This window comes from Falco punctatus (genome assembly GCF_963210335.1).
Source record: "Falco punctatus genome assembly, chromosome: 6".
NCBI lineage: Eukaryota > Metazoa > Chordata > Aves > Falconiformes > Falconidae > Falco > Falco punctatus.
In genome coordinates, this window is record NC_137585.1 from 19,272,924 (window position 1) to 19,289,397 (window position 16,474).

Genomic DNA, 16,474 nt, shown 5'->3' on the forward strand with positions numbered 1-16,474 from the left:
CCAATGCAGAGGAGTTGGGGTTATTTTCAATCTTCGGAAGCTTGTAAACAGGATCAAACAGGAACCTGGTCATCAGCAAGAGGAAGGCTAGAAAAATAAAAGCAAATGCATATCAACAATTTTATTTTAAAAGAAAATACATCCAAAACATGAAACAAAAGCCTGGGCTCTGCTAGACATCCCCCTCCCTGTTCCTTTTCGTTTAGTTCATGAACTCTTTTTTACAGAAGAGAGGCTGGTGTAAATTAATGTGTGACCCAAAATATATCACATGGAAAAGCTGCCACAGAAATATGTAATAGCAAAAAAAAAAAAAAAAAAAAATAATTATTAGAACTAAAGTGACACCTCTTCCCATGATAAATCAATACAAAGATTGAACTAGGAGAAAGATATGACTATATATTCCTATTCCTCTTGAGTGTTTAAACAGCTAACCTGCCCATACCAATTCTGTTTTTATATCCCCAGCCCAACGTGCTTCCATGATAGGCCCTTTTAGCATGGTTAGCAGTGCAAGTATGGCACTGGGAGCAAGAAGTCCTCTGCATTTGCCCCCACTCTCAGCTGCCACTCTGTGAGTAGGAGGGTTACTCACACATTTACTCTGTGACTGAGACCCCTTCCTCAAGGTTCTCTGAGCTGCACTTAAGCTTCACGCACGGGTGACACAGTGGCATCTCCCACAGGTGTGACAAAGCCCAGAACTTCAACAACTAACATTAGACAGTGTGACTTCCCAAACCCCACCTTGTCCTTCACAGTTCAGGAGTGCGATGCACACCAGATCTCTGGGCACCTACTACAGTTCCAACTGCTGCTGATTTACCCCCAAACCTCCAGCAGAGAGGGAAATGTTCTGTTCACAAGGCATACATGTATGGGACTCATGAGGTAGGAGCTGGAAATTCTCTGCAGAGGCCCATGATACTGTTCAGTGGAAGAATGCAACTGCGCTGTATGACCCAGGTGGCTCTGCCTACCCATAGGCTCCCCGTTACATGCTTTGAGCCTCAGTTTACCTGACTGCAAAACTGGGAAAATAAATTTCATGTGACAAGTGTTCATCAAAGCAGCGATTTGAAAACAAAAACTCTCTAGTACTACTGTTATTTAGCTGGATCACATGACACAGTTGCACAATCAAGTCTGAGACCACACTTGTGATATGACATGCCAAGGTCACACACGCCAAAGTCCACACCATCTCAACTGTGAAGCGGTCCTTTCAGTCAGGTTTTGTATCCCTAAGCTGTATTACCATCTATTAATATCAATCTAGTCTAACCAAAACAAATAATTTGTAGTATGAAACATACACATGAATAAGAAATAAATAGGAATTTATTTTATTTTTAAACTACAAAACACACACCCAACCAAATTCTGAAATTAATAACCTTGATATATAAAACAGGCACTTTCTCCACTGGTATAACTCAATGGAATTGCTTTGCCAGCCCTACAGCTCTGAGAGCACTCCATGAAAAGCAGCAGCAAGTAAGACTTGAAACCTCATGCACCAGCTTGGTGGTAAAGACAACCACCCCTGGTTCATACTGAGCTCTGCATGCAGGCAAACGTGAAGATACACCTCAATTTCTGATATTATTTTTGAGCAATCAGATAAGCAAACAGAAAAATGTTTTATATATTTTGTGCAGGCATTTCCTCAAACATTAATTCCTGCTCTTCGAAAGATTAATACCTCTGTGGGCCTTTCAAATAAACCTATGTTGAAGAAGCAGAGGAAAAAAAAGTCAGTCTTCAGTGAAGGTAAGTCATCAACATTTCCTTTTACAAAGAAAGTTCAAGATCTGTAGGACCTATCAGACTACCTGGTTACCAGCATTGCAAAGAACCAGAAAATATAAATAGCTTAACTGTTGTTACTTGATTATCTTGTTAAACATTCATCAACTATTTAACATAATATAAAATTTGTTCTTCATCTTCCTTCTCCAACCAACACATTATTAATACAGCACACATGCACTAGGAGCTGAGAAAAGAACAAGCCCCACTCAATTCACTCCTAATTAGGATGAGATCCCAGGACAATGAAGACAGGTCACAGGACAATCAGATCTCTAATGCTTGTCTACAGCAAACAAATATTCCCCACCATGTTTTTATCTTTCCCAGCAACCTGGAACTGGGGCATGGTGCTACCCCCTGTCCTCTGTGTAAGCAGAATATAAGGAAAAAGTAATACTCATTTTGCTCATTCTTGTGCTTTCTGATACAAACTTTGATCAGCAATACTTGCTCATCCTTGTCTTGCCTCTGGACCAACTCCTCCCTTAACAAATTCCTCTTCACAAAATGTTTGAAAGAAAACCTAGATATTTCTAGATTTTTGGAGAAGCTTTGCTTTCTATTTCTTTGTACTGAGCATAATATCCTCGACAACCAGGCCTGGGCAGGTAGAGATACAAAAAAAAAAATAATGTAGTAATAACTACAGGAGCTGTTATTATTATTATTGGTATTAGTATTATTAACAACAATATCCTGAGGTAGCATCTCAGCTGGATCCAGGTTAGTTTTCAACAGCAACAGCATGGCCCTCAGTTTATTCCTACACAATAGACTGAAGCATTTTCTACTTATTTCTTCTACATAAAACTTTCTAGCTGGTGTCAAACAGCATACTTCAAAAGGGTTGATTTATGACTGTTAGAAAAGAAGCAGCAAATTTAGAATAACAACTGGCTGTAAGCTTCCATATGTAGGGGAAGATATTTTTTTTTCCCCCAGGAGCAGGGCTGGAGATATCTGTATGGTAAAAGACCCTCTGGAAAAATCAGACCTACTTGGAATAAGTGATGTTTAATTAATTTGTTGAAGTAAAAAAAAAAAAAAAAAAGATGTGTTTGTAAAGGTAAAAAAACTTGTTAATGAGATGAGGCAATTCCCAAACATTAATAGACTTCAGAAATTGTGGTCTTTGGCTATGGTCTTCAGTGGAGTTGACAGAACAAGCAAAAAAGGGACCTGTTGCCATATAAAGAAACCTAGATCCTACTCTGCAATTCAATTCACTCTTCTCAGTGGTTTCCACAGGATGTACCTAAGAAAATTTATACTTTTAGCTACTTCTTTGATTCTCTATTTCGATAACACGTCCTATGGTGGTTTTGTTTCTACAGTAAGATGGTTTGGGGACCATTATGTAGGAGGACTTCAAGGGCAGCATTCCAGAAGCGGGGAAGAGCTCTTTCCACAGAAGAGTAATGCATAAAAAAACACAAACAGGAGAGTGAAGAAACCATTTCCAAAAAGCGTCCCAAGATGAGAGAAAATTTTAATTATGAAGAAGTTTCAGACTGTAGCACACATTTTTACAAAGGCTTTTACAACATTATTAGAGAGTAATACACCATATATCGTATAATACACACTATATTTAGTTTTATGTATTGTATGATATTTTACTAAAATGATTTTTTTAAAAAAAACTTTCCCTGACTATTAATAGTGGTGAAAACATATCAGCTGTGTTCAAGACAGAAGTCCTACTTCTGACCACAACCTCAACACCATCATCCCCACACAACCCTGCCTCAGAGCCTTTACTGATGCATTCTCTACAAGCTCCTTTCAGCTTTTTGCCTCTTTACTGAGGCCACCAGGAAGATGTCACTCAGTGATAAAAGCTGCTGGCTTCTCTGTGATGGTGATGACATTATCTTGTGATAGATTTTTTAGGAAGCAAACAGATCAAAGACCCAAAATTACTCTGATCCACCCTTCCCCAACACAGAATAATAGCCAGATTTTCTGAAGGCACAAGGGAGAAGGGTGGGCAGAGGCCAGCCTCCATCTTCTGAAGGTAGGCAGTCCCACAGTGGTGGTGGGTGGGATCTCATCTCACCTAACCAGGCTGGGCATGCTGATAAGGCTATCTCAATCTAACAAAGCCTTTGCAAAGTAAAATACTGTCACCATAAACATCTGCTGGATCTTTCTCAGGGATTAAATAAAAAAGAAAAAAAAAAAAAAATCAAACGCCCAGCCTACTACTGCACAGAAAACACAACCATTTACAGTCACTATGACTCACATCTCTCTGCATTTCACCTGTGGTGTGGTTAAAGCTGCTTCCAGTTATGCAAGCGCAATGCACTAGAGAGGACAGAAATGAGAGAAACACAGAAACAGGAGGTATTCTGCATATACTTTCATTTTCACAAGAACTTCCTGAGGTTTATAGCTGCTAGTTTTTAGCTCTTCAAGTCTTAAGCCTGCCCATTAAGGTTGAGGTGAGTTAATGGAGCAGCATAAAGAAAACTGTATTGCTGCATCTTCTGCAGACAAAGTCTTCAGTGTCTCAGGGTATAGTCTGGCAAATTTTTATCCACTCTTAAAAAATTGAGTGCATATAAGAAAAAAAGTGTAACTGTTTTTGAAAACCTGTTGCCTTCAGAAAAGACCCTACCTCCTACTTTCAAACAATGTGTTCTCCTTTCACAAGCCAAAATTAGATCCATGTATGAGTCTTTCAGAGCACTGCTTTTGTTGGCATGAGCTAGGAAGAATCACAGGCTGGCTCGGATTGTTTTTCCCACTCAAAAACAGCCCAAACCAGTCTAAACAGACTGGTCTTTGGGGCTGACTTGGGGCCGGGGGTTTTGGTGTGGTGGTTGGTTGGTTTTGAAGTCACTATTCTGCTAGGAAAATACCAGACAGCTTGTGCAAGATTACCTCCTCAATATCTACCTGTTCATATAGCTGAGCATTACCAGAGAAGTCCAGAGAGGTAGTGGGGGTTTTTGTTTGTTCTGGGATTTTTTTTCTCTCTCTCTTTTTTTTTTTTTAATCTATTTGCCAACCAGAGTCATTTATCCCCTATTAGATAAAGTATAATAGACTATACCGAAAGGGTCACTGGCCTTCCATTTAATGATATTGCCGGCACCAATCTACATTTTCCCAACACTGTCCCTCAACACAGAATAAATGGCTGATCTCTTCACAATAACAGCTGATTTCTATTTATTAAGCTAAAAAGGTCACCATTTTCTACGGCTGGGCCGCCCTGCACTATTGATAATTTTATGCATAAACAAATGGCAAATTTGTGCCACATAAATATGCATTAGCAATTACTTTTTCCTCGGGCAACGCTCGCCGCATGCAAATGTGTCCCTCACAGGGCCTGGTGGCTTTTGTTTTAGCTCTTGAACAGCTAAACAAAAGAGCACAATAAACAGTTTAAAAATTGCCAATCAATAGAAAATGCAAATGCAAAGGTAAATGGCAAGAAACTTGCCCAAACAAATAAAACTAAACCAAAAATGCAAAACAAAAATCATGCAAGAGAATAAATAAATAAATGGAAAGGACTCTCTCTTCACTCCCCATGCTCATATCTTCAGCTCTGGGATTTGCTACGTTTCTTTTTGGTAGAGACAAGTCTAAGGTGCTCTTCACACGGCAAAGCGGAGCTGGTACTAACATGGACCCCAGATGGGAGTGCTCGGAACATACACACAGGTTGATCACACGTTAAGCAGGACTCACACCTATGTCCAAAGGAAGGAGGCAAAAGAAGGATGTCTGAGGACATTCACAGTAGACTCTCGGTTTAGCTTTCTGAGATTGCACACTTCCATCAAAGATTTTTTTAAAAAAGCTACATGTGAAGGAATCACTGGAAAAAGCTTAAACATTTTCTGTAAACATTGATTTAGGATTTTATTACTAGAAATGCCCAGAAAATACCAACTTATCTGTGCCTATATAAAGATGTCTGTAGTAATAGGCTAGTCAATGTTGTCACTTGAGAAAGTTGAACTACATATCATTTCCTTCATTCCACGAAGAGAAAGCTTGATTTTCCCTTGTCTTATCCTAGGACTACTCATTTCCGATAGCAAGCCATAGTTGTATACAAGATGTAGGATAATGGAAAATATCAGACTCAGGCACCAAATTGGTACAACCACAGAAACCAAAACTGACAGTTTTAGGAGAACTGATGATTGCTTTGAATTTTCCCTTTCAACAGAGGAGCTGCAGTGCTTTACAGAACCAAGCATGACATGAACCATGATTATTATCATTTGTAGGCAAGCTACTATGTGTATGTCTTCGTCTATGTGTAGACAAAGAATCCAGTTCAGTAATGCAGCAATAACACATTGTGCACAAACATATGCTAAGGCCACCTGTATGATCCAGCCAAGTAACAAGCTTTCTTTTCACCTAACTTTCTAATGTAGTAACTTTGTTTTCATGACCGGGATTGGGAAATGGAGAGGCATGAAATATAGCCAGCAGAGTAAGTTGTACCACATTCTACAAATGTTTATGAAAAAGCCAAACTTAAAACATGTGTGCTTATCTTTTGGTTTACAAAAATGAAAAGATTGTTTCAACAGAAATTGAAGAGATTAATCATGTCCTTCAAGTGTTTTCCCAACAGGGGACATAACATAGCAGGTAACCCACATACAACATTTCTATGATGTCAGTGTCCAAGGTTTTTATTTTTAACAAATGGGAATGTTCCTGTCAATGTAAACATTCAGCAGCAATCCTATGTTTTTCCCACCCAATCATCTGTCACTGAATGAAAGTTTCACAGAATTAATTTCCATGAATTATGCTAAAAATCAACAAGCTGATAAATATATTTTTTCCCAATTAATTCAGTTTATTTCTTGCCTTTCAATTTCCCTAGTTTTGGCTTAGATGGTTTTGTACCATCAATTTATTCTAGGACTTTTGATTCTGATAGAAACTGATACAAGTTTTAACTATAGTGCCAGCAGTAATTGGTTTTAACTGTTCTCATCCTAAGAGCACTCCTACATGTGGTCTAGTATGGGAGAAGCTACATTAGGCGCAGGACAAGATACCTCCTCAAAAAGCAGAAGTTCTCATTTTAGGCTTTTAGCCAAGAGCACTCCCACACTAGTTACACATTTCAGCCACAAATCCGTAACTTTCAGTTTCTCTAAATGATGATCAATACAACATGGTAAATGTGAGATAGAACTCCTCCCTTGCCATCAGCCTTTCCCTGCTCTGCTTCTTCCATTTTCATACACAAAAAAAAAAAAGTGGATATGGATAGCACCTCCCGCTCTGGGTCAGTCAAGGCACACCCAGCAATTGCATATCCACAAGAGAGAACATTCTCAGCTAAGACAAACTGCCTTTTGCAGCTGGCCTTGGAGCTGCTGGGCAGCTGCTACTCAAACATGCCTATGCAGTCAAGGGGTATCCACCTGACAGCATACACACTGCAAATCCCAAAGAAATCTGAAATGACATATCACAGAAATTTGCATACCATTTTGTTAAGTTAGTTGTGATTGAAAGGCCTGTGATTATACACAAAGTTCTCCTAAGGTCGACAACAGAGTAAAAAAGGCATGAGCAGGTATGCTAAAGCAAGATCAAATAAATTGTTTAAATGTCACTGCAAAGGTAGTTCTCACGAATGTCTCTGTGGCCGGTCTACTGCCATTAACATAGTTAGAAAGTCTGTAATAGGAAGAAAATTATTACTACATAAAATATTCCTGCAAAGAGACACTGCTGCAGAATTGAAATGAAAAGATGTAGCTCAATCTGTTAATGCCCATCCCACATGTGTGAATGTGATGAACAGTGGAGAATGAAATGACTGTTAAATCTCTGTTAACAAGTGTATTTTAAATAGTATACATGGATCTTTCTGTATTGGTACCATGTTTTAACAAAATCTGATAGGGTTATTTGTGTTAATCCCCAAACTAGCACTATCAAAACAAAACCTCCAAAGAAGATACCAAGAGATGGCCATTTTCTATAACAGTGGGTGGAGTTGGGTTTTGTTTTTTTTTCAGAAGTATGCAGCTCAAGAGGATGAGATAGGAATAGAGAAGAAATTATTCTGCCAAATTCAAGCCCTCTTTCTCTACCCCAATGAGCTTAGCTTCTACTCTTCTAACCCCCATTTTTGATGAAATTTATTGTTGCTAATGGTTCAAAGAATTTTTTTCTTTTAAAAAAGAAAAGAAAGAAATAAGCACAACTGTCATCTTCACAGAAGCATGCTTTTAATATCAGAGATATCTTTTTTTCTTCCCCCCCCCCACTTTGTTTACAGCTTTCCTGGAAAGATTTAAAGCTAAACCTGTCCAACAAAGGTATCCCCTTTCTTACATGATTCCAAATGCAAGAGCAAGTTTCTTTAAGGACTTTAATACTAAACAAAGCTGTCACTGATAGTGTCTAAATATTTGATGTATATATTTTGATATGTGATACGCTTCAAAAAAGATAGCTAGATGACAATACAGATGCTGGCACGTCCATATGATAGGCTTTTAGAATTATTTAGTCATATGCCAATTCTTTTCTTGATGCTATAAATAATGTGTTATTAGATCATCACGCGTGTGCATACATACAAACTTATGAGGACACTCAAAATAGACTAATTTCAGGCATTACGGATTAATCCTACCGCCTGCCCCTCCCCAAAGTATTAACACTTCAAGCTGTGTTCTTCTAATGCAGCTATACCCCTCTGATTCTCCATTCTTCTCCCTTCACTTGATTGCTTTCAGTTGTTTTGAATTGTGAAACGTCGAAAACTGTCAGCAAGAATTCAGCATGAATTAGTATCAGAAAATTAGTGTTTTTCTTAATTAAAGAAAATACGATGTTTTTGTTCTCCCCATCTCCTCCTTCCTCTTCCCTCCCCACCCCAACAATAACCAAAACGTGCCTCTGCAATCAATCTAGCATCTGAAAAGCAAGCTGGATTTCTTCTCTTTCCTGCATTTTCACTACCAGTAATAACTCCATGATTAAGACTCAGCTGACAGTTCTCATGCCGCAGAAGCTGAAAAAAATCCAGCTCACTCCCCCAGTAGCTGAATTGGTCCTGGAATATGGGGGGGTTGGGAGGAGACTTCCATCAGACAAACATAAAGACATCCACAGTAAGGCAAGGCTCCCAGCACAAAGCTACAAAACCACCCATCCCAGGCAAATACAGACTCTCAGCAGATAACAGATTTAAGTATTCTACTCAAAATAGTAAGAAAAAATTCTGAAGGTTTCCATATGAACCCAGCAGAATTGACCAAATGTATCCATCTGTTCGCTTTCATATAAGCAATATGTATGCTGCCAGTATTGGACCTCTTCTAGGGCAGGGCCCTGGGACTTAAATTACATCTGCCACTTCCCTGGTTTACAGCAGCCTCATCAGCAAAGCATGAATTTTTTTTTAAAGCCTCAAAATAGCATCCTGAGGAAACACACCAGAAAATGACTATTTCTACATTTCCTCCCTTTTCTACCTGATGACTTTGCCTCAGTACCTAATATTAATATCAAATGTGATGTTCTGAGCCGAAAAACATGGAAGCACTTCAAGAAAGCCTTTTAGTGTCTCATTTCCATCTCCTTAGCTCAGAAGGGACTATTTCATAAGCAAATTTGAACACCTTCAAGCAACTCATCATGAGAGTATCCAGAATCGAATTAGTTACCTCACCTCTATTAAAACTGGCAAAGCAGCAAATCCTCATCCCTCCTCACAGTATATAATCACCAATACAACAGGCTGACTAGAACTTCCAAATTCAGTTGCACCTTACATACCCCAAACTTGATTTGTAATAGTTTAATACAGATTATTTTTGAAAATTGATATTGCTGATAATGTTGCTTATTCCAGCTATAACATTTTTTTCAGATGCAACCATGAAAATCTGCTTCCTTGAATGCAAAGCAGTATTTCTTACTTTAGCAACTGTGGTACTTGCTACCAGCCAGCACAAGCAACCCCACAGTAGAAGTTAAATTTTGAGTGATTCACTACATTTCTGCAGTAGTCCTCTTCAGAGCATGGAGTCCCCACCAAGCTGCAGTGTAAGGCTCTGTTACATAGCTTGCATTTCTCCCCAGATACCTGCTCCAGGTATCCCCACGACACACACCACTACTGGTCAAACCTTTACCACTACTTCATCAGCAGTGCCACAATATATATATTATATTAGACCAACCACAACGAAAATTATCTATAAGAAAATATATGCAACTGCCAATACCACCAAAACAGTGAAAATAAAAATTGAAAGACTGAACTGCTGTGGCTAAATGCATTACTATTCACGACCTGAGTCACACATCTTTTCTTAGGTCACTCTGGCTGTCAAGTGACATTGCTTAAATCATTCTTAGATGACCTTGAAATGTGCCTGGGGGAATGTGACCCTTGTGACTTGCCCTTTGGTATCATTCCCCTGAACTTTGTCCAGATCTGGGAAAGAGAGCTCTCATTTTGGACGTATGCAGAAAAGACCTGCTGAAAATCAGCATAACAGACTGAGCAGCCTGGTACGTTGGGCATGCTCCATCCTACACACCTCCTGCATGCTCCCCCTATTGTGCCAACCTGCTTCACCCCAAAGGCTTCACAAGCCTCTCCTCCAGCAGCTCTTGTGAGCAATCAGAAAGCTCCCAGGTGTTAACACTGGAAAGCACTACAAAGACAGTGAAACCTCACACCCCTCTGCTTCCAAATTCTAAAGACATATGAAGACCTGAGTTGATGTAAAGACCCAAAGCACAGAAAAGCAGAACTGATGAGAAAAAGGAGCAACAGGAGCAGAGATGCAAGAGGCACAGGTGAAGATGAGCAACAAAAATACATGAGAATGCCTGGCAGAACGCATCAACATTGCCAGAGGACACTAACCCCACAACCTGGAGTAACTGCTGAACTTCTGACGGACTCAACCCACCTGCTGCTGTTCACAACTGTCGGCAGAAACACCTCTCAGTGGCCAGTGCATGCAGTAGTAACAGTCCAACACCAGCAGTTACTCCACCAGCTCAGCTGGCAGTGCTCTCTACTGAGCATCTGTAAGTAACAGCTCTCTGATGACCTAAGTGAGAGGCAAAGGGCAGCGGAACTCTACAGGATAACACTCTTATTTTACAGCTTTACATTATAAAAATTCTTTGGTTAAAAAGGCTGAATAAAAGCGAACATTCAACAAAATACCATACTTAACTACAAAATACTATACTTAAGATTGTACAATCATTCCTAATCTAGCCATTGAAAGCATGAGCTAAGACTCAGTCTTTGTGCATACACACTGCAATACTCTCTAATTACACGATCACATTCCAAATTCTTCTAGAAGATATCACTCCAGAAGACCCAGTTCTGGGAACGAACATGAGTTGCATACTTAAAGACAAAGTTGCCTGCTAGACCATTAACTCATTCATTGTGGGTACCGGAACATGAGAATTGAAGGCGGCACAGATTTGCAACCCAAAAGTAGGACAGTTTTGCAGGAATCCAAAATCTGCAGGAAGCCTTTAGTTACACCTGCCCCACTTTCTAACCTGCTACACCTGAACATATACTTGTGGACGCCATATTTTGCAGTCAAGTAACGCTATATTTTAAAGATACAAACAGTTATAATAAAGTGAAAGCAGCACTTTTAAAAAGTCAGATCTGACCCAGATGCATTTAGAAGCTTATCACATCACTTAGCTTCCCTACACATCGAGTGAAGACAGAGTGGTACCTCTGAAGACTTCCAGAGAGAAGTCTAGTCCAACAAAACTCTGCATTTCCCTTTCTCCGCAGATGGAACAGTGGCCTTCAGAGAGGATCCTTTCTACTTAAGCTAGATAGTTTCCCATGATCATAACTGAAGAGAAGGTAACAGAAAATATTAAGTGCCTGTAACTACCTAGGATCAACCACTTCACTGAAAGCTCAGTTCCTCTACTAGCCTACCCCCAGGGCAGCCTGGTGCCTGGCTTGCCACATGGCTCTTGCCTCCTGGATGCATAGTAGCATCGCTTTGGAAGAAGGGTGGAAAATGCTTTTTGTCGGGGTTTCCTTAAGCCATGTGGCAAGGGCACTTTTCTGGGGTATGTGCATTCAAATACTTACAGGTGCTCCAGGAAACCCCCAGACAAATAATCATACAGAATTAGGCAGACTTAAATGAACTGGATTGCTGCCAGCTACTGTAGCTACGTTGGTAGGATTTGACTGAATTGGACAGTTTTCTTCCCCTTGAAAAAAAATGAAAAAAATTTTCTCCTGTCTGTAAAATGGATACAATACCAACAAGATGGATGTGGTGAGAATCAGTTAACATCTTTACAATATACAGGTAAAACACTGATAAGCATCACAGAGAAGTCCACAAAAAGTTATTAATTTTCACATGTATTTATTATACCAAAATTATTATGGAATTGCTGTTTTTAAGATGGGGTTTCAATGTGTGCAGAATAATCCTGCCATAGGGCCATACAAACAATAAGGATTAAAAAAAAAAAAAAGTCAGAGTATCCTCTTATTCTGTCAGCACCATCGTTTCAGTGGTCTGATATGTGATCATGTAATTAAAGACTGTATCATAATGCATATGCACAAAGGGGCTGAATTAAGGTTGTGCAGGCAAATCTAATTCTGGCATTTCCTATGCTTTGAGCGCCTGACTTCACAATCTTAGCATTCATTTAACAAACAGTTTCTGTATGTAATACCATACATTATATACACATGTCAGTAACATCTTCCATATTGCTGCGTATTCTGACTCTGTAAGGTATGTTCACATATATATGAACACACACATACTGCAAAAGCAGAACAATACAGAGTCCTACTCTGGCCACTGCACTTTTCCCCTTCTGCAGCATATTCTCACCAACATAGTTATCACCACCAGCAATAAGCTTCTCAGGGGCACCAGCAGCTAAAATGTTCTTTTACCTTTTACTTTTAAGTACATGGAATGTGTGTCAACACTTCCAGCTTCTTACCCACTGCTAAAGAACATTTTAAATAGCATCTACTGTGTATGAGCCATTTGTGGATCGCAGCACACGTGCACAAATATGCAAAGCTCTCATTCTGGGCCCTGAACAGAGGCTTTTCTGTTAAGAAGAGCCTGCAGAGATGACCACTCCTTGGCGTTTTAAGAAGGTAGGATTAGAGCAGACATTGCTTGTGGCCCTGTGCTACACACTGCTCATCAGCCTGCTGTGGGTGCCTGAGAAGACTGGCTTCTAGGGCTGCAGAAAGGCCTGCTCTCCATCGGCACCAGAGAGGTAGATCAATGGCTTGACCACCTTCCCTCCTTACTTGGCAAAACTTCCATTGATTTAACCATGAGCGTGGCCAAATTCTTCTTTTTTACATGTTGTAGTTCAGTTTGGTTTATCCTTGGGAAAATATACTTTTTTCTCCCCCTCTTCTGATTTCAGTATTTTTCCTACTTACTGAGCAGAACTTTCATCCCAGCCCTTACAGAACCATCAGAAAGAGCTCCATTAACACTTTGCTGTGCTTTCTTGCTCCGACACTGTTCTGTCTGCTCAGCTCTGGTCAGACACCAGTGTTTACCCAGTTACTGGATTTTCCAGCCTGCCGTTGTATGCCCTCCCCGTTCTTAAGAGTACTGACTCTAACTGGGATCCTTGTAGCACACATGTAGTTTGCCAGCTAAGCTCAGAGGAAAACGCTTCATTGCCAGCTGGAAAAAGATGTGTCAGCTCAGTGCATACGCACCATTTAATTCCCAATCACTGTCCATTTTTTTACAACACTGTTGTTCACTAATACCTTAAACCCATCTCCCTAGAACAAAACAAAAAAACTCACAGAACCACCCTTAAATACTAATTACACGCTATGTTGCAATATACATGCACTGGTCTACAGCTCTCAACCACAAGTTCTCAGACACGCTTTTGCTACAGCCATGTGTGACAATGTAGTTTGGTCAGGTTTTAGCACGTGTGCTCTAGCGTACAATAAATACTACATTGTTAGACCTGATGAGGCAGGTGAGTGTGCCCTCACTGAGGGAAAAGTCACCCTGGTTTGTACTAATAGCCACAGCAAACTCCGGGACTGAAATAATGGGAATTTCCTCTTGCATGGTTTTATAAAAACAATGCTGAGCACTCACAGACACTAAAACCACCTTGAATCTGAGCTTCCCGAGAGGCAGTTTGCAGCCTCACACAGTTAACAGTCTAGATCCTTTACTCCTCCTCACACCAGTTTTCTCTCTCAATTTCATAGAATGCAACCTACAGTTGTCCCAGAATTTCAGAAAGTGATAATTTTCTGTAGAGGTAGTTTATCTGACATTGGGCCTATAGCACAGGAGGGCACTTGTAGCTTCTAATCATCCTCTCCATCTGTTCACCATAAGCAATGTTGATCTTCAAATTACACAACCTACACAATCCTGAAAGAGCCTTTTACTTTCCGGTAGGACAATCTGCTCCTTCCCTTTCCCCATTTATTGCAATCTGCAAGATCCTTGCACTGCCGCACATACGGAGAATGAGAACATATCAATCCACCCTAAATGACCTTGAAAGGCTGAATCAGTTATCCAAAATAGGCAGAAACTGTAGCTTTTCAGTAGACTTTCCCTCCCTTAAAGTTATTTGTAAATCCCTCTCTTTGCAGAGCAGATCCTGCAGTAAGACTGCAATTATAAATATATGTAGTCATAAACAATGCTAAAGTAACTAGGTGTCAGTGCCACTGTGGGGTCAGAAACCCTGTTCCCTCAGCCTGCCCTGAGCCATTCTGGTCAACGTATCGGGGTCCTGCTTCAGGGATGCAGACTTGGAGCTGGCCCGGCTTGGCATCACGCCACCCACACCTCTCCCCATGCTCTGCAAGGTGCCTGCAACAGCATGGGTGGGCAGGAGGGGTGACAAGCCAGCTGGCAGTGCTGCACTCCGTCTGCCCAGGAGACAATTGTTTCAAAGCAGAAATGCGGTGGGTGAGGTTTCCAGGAGAGAAAACAAGGAACTGTGATGAGGAAGGAGAGAACTCAGATACTCCGATGCCTAACCATGGGTGTTCCCACAAGCTGAGATCAAACAGGAAGCAGTTAATGCACAGAGGAAAAGAGAGAACAGCTACCCAGCCCTCCAAAACCTCAAATGACGCTTTTCACTGAAGGATTTGTAGTAATAGAGCATCTTGGGATATTTTCCCGTAGTAGCAACATTGTGTGCGCTGCTCCACCAGTATACAGCTGCTGCCCATCATACCCCTCCTGCTAGCAGCAATTGAATGCTGACCTGAAAGGACAGCTGAAATACTGGTTCCATGTCAGAAACCATCATCACAGTATCTGGTTTCCATACTACCACCACACACCTTGTCATGGTTTCAATGCAGTGATCCCCAGTGAGGGATCTGAAGGCAAGATGTCATCAGTGAAACCAGGAGTCACACATAGCAACCATGCTTCACCACCAGGATTGACCTTCCTGTCCCAGAGACAACAGTGTGAGATGCTGCTCACAGCATGATACTTGTTTGGTATCGTCAGCCATGAGTCAGAAAAGGCAGGAGTCCACAGTGATAAGCAGCACAGAAACCTGCCAGGTATATTAAAAAATAAAACACAAACAAACAAACCAAAAAACCTAACCAAAACAAAAAACAACAACAAAACCCCAGAAAGCCACACAAACGCTAAACCAGGTCCATCACCCTGTACCAAAAGATGCTCCATAACATGGAGCTCAGCAACACAGGGTAAATTAGCCCAAGCAGGGACAGCCAGGCTATTAATGATACTTAAGGGCAATAGCATATGGCTAAGTGGCTGCTGTCACTTTGGCAGCTTTATCACACACCAATGGTAGGTAAATGTCATACATACCACAAGACTACTGTGGATGTGGTTAGCACACAAGCCATTGCATCTGCACTTCTCTTAAAGCTCCATCTCCTAGACATCTGTGAATACATGAGAATTCAGCTTACATTATGTTTTTTATTAGGTCTCTATCCCTTCTGTTTCTGGGGAAAGCTGGTATAAGCACTACTTACAGACTTAAGGCCTGAAGTATAACAAAAACATCAGGATGTATTTGCTTTTCATCCTAACATTTATAAATCACTCTTAGAAAAAAAATTTTAGCCTAGGCATTTATTGTGGGTTTTTTTAATTCTGGCCTAATATTACTATAAGATGTCTCCAGATATTTGAAACTTCAGGCATAAACAACCAAGGATACCAGGCATGAGTGCAAAGGGATGACTAGCAGTGTCTTATCCCCACATATGCCCCCAATCTGGCAAGCAGACCTGAAAATGTGGCAGTATGACTTTCTCATGGCTCTCGATATCATCTGTTAACCATACTGCAACATACTATTTGTAGCTTCTGCCTCTGTCTTTATACACAGATCCCTGCAAGAAACAAAACTTTCAAGACATACTCTGGTCTTGGGAAAATTTACTCCAAGCACCTGAAGCAGCGTGTCCTTCCCACACAGGGCAGAGGCAGGAGGCAAGCTGTACGCTATGCTACAGCCCCAGTGTTTCAGGTCTCTCATTCAATAAATACTGTGATGAGTGAGGACTTGATATTTTCCTTTCAAAATGTTTGTCTGAATTGTTGTTACCTATTAGCTCTGCCAGCTAATGAGC

At 40.5% G+C, this 16,474-nt stretch overlaps 1 protein-coding gene across 3 annotated transcripts in view; it reads right to left on the minus strand.

The window, feature by feature from the left end:
* Nucleotides 1–16,474, minus strand: part of SOX5 (SRY-box transcription factor 5) — a 652,081-nt gene that overhangs the window by 491,337 nt on the left and 144,270 nt on the right. For 2 of the 3 annotated variants that reach the window (XM_080392183.1, XM_080392185.1), the window contains one exon: nt 1–87. The gene's annotated coding sequence lies outside the window, so the exon portion shown is untranslated. The other variant, XM_080392184.1, reaches the window with a different exon arrangement.